Genomic DNA, 1,192 nt, shown 5'->3' on the forward strand with positions numbered 1-1,192 from the left:
TTAGGTATAAGAGTAATTGTGGCTTCATAGAAGGAATTCGGGAGTGATCCATCTGTTTCAATTTTGTGGAATAGTTTGGATAATATTGGTATGAGGTCTTCTATGAAGGTTTGATAGAATTCTGCACTAAACCCATCTGGACCTGGGCTCTTTTTGGTTGGGAGACCTTTAATGACTGCTTCTATTTCCTTAACGACCTGACATTTTTATCATGAAATAAAATTGCATGTTTTAAATAGTATATGTCTACAGTCCAACTCTCATTACTGCAATGGTCCAGCTCTATCTGCATACCATTGATAAGATCATTTGTGCCTATTCTGCAAAAAAGTTGCAACATTCTCTCCCTCAGTTTCTACTGAAAATCACAAATGAAACTAAAGTCATTTGTTCTCATATGTCGTAATGTCTATTGATTAGACTAATTTTTTTCATTTCATAACGACAGCCATCCATTAAAAAATAATCACTCCTTTTACTAACTATGAAGCTTATAGTTATTTAAATTTTAGTAAAGGCAAACACTAAAGATAATTAGCAGATCCTCTTAAAATATATTTTATTACCTCTAATATATATAAAAACAGTATCACAAGAGGCATACTCTTGATCCTTGGGTATTTCATTCTTGAGTCAAAGTAAGGAACCAGTGAAGCACACTGTTATATAGAACAAGTCTCTTGGGTTCATGGGTACAACGTAAGTGTGTGCTGCAACACAAATCCTATTTGCTGAGTTTTATTCTGAGCACTAAATGAGTGATTCTTTCACTAGTGCTTCAGATGGGATCAAATGGTTATATTAGCGGAAAAGTATTTCTGCATATTTTATTCATCATTTCAGACCATAATAATTAAAAACATGAGTTCAAGTCCAGGCCTTGCCAACCCATTAAGGCCTAGAGTGTCACAGCAACTGTAGTTCCCCTAAACTTAATTTGTCTTATGTCACATCTATCTCAATATGTCACAGTGATGAAGTAATATGATAATGCACAGGCTGAGCCTAGTGTAGAGTAGCCAAGTAAATCATCTTAAGTGGGAACTGATTGTTGACATAGGAATTGTTCCATTATGACAAGTGAAGTTCTTATATTTCATTGAGTAAACTATAATAAAATATAGATAGGGATATGTTCCACAGGACACGTTTTTGGTATAAATACAGTGACTCATGCTCAAAAAGCAAATAT

Source organism: Rattus norvegicus, chromosome 2, assembly GCF_036323735.1.
Source record: "Rattus norvegicus strain BN/NHsdMcwi chromosome 2, GRCr8, whole genome shotgun sequence".
NCBI classification, from domain to species: Eukaryota; Metazoa; Chordata; class Mammalia; order Rodentia; family Muridae; genus Rattus; species Rattus norvegicus.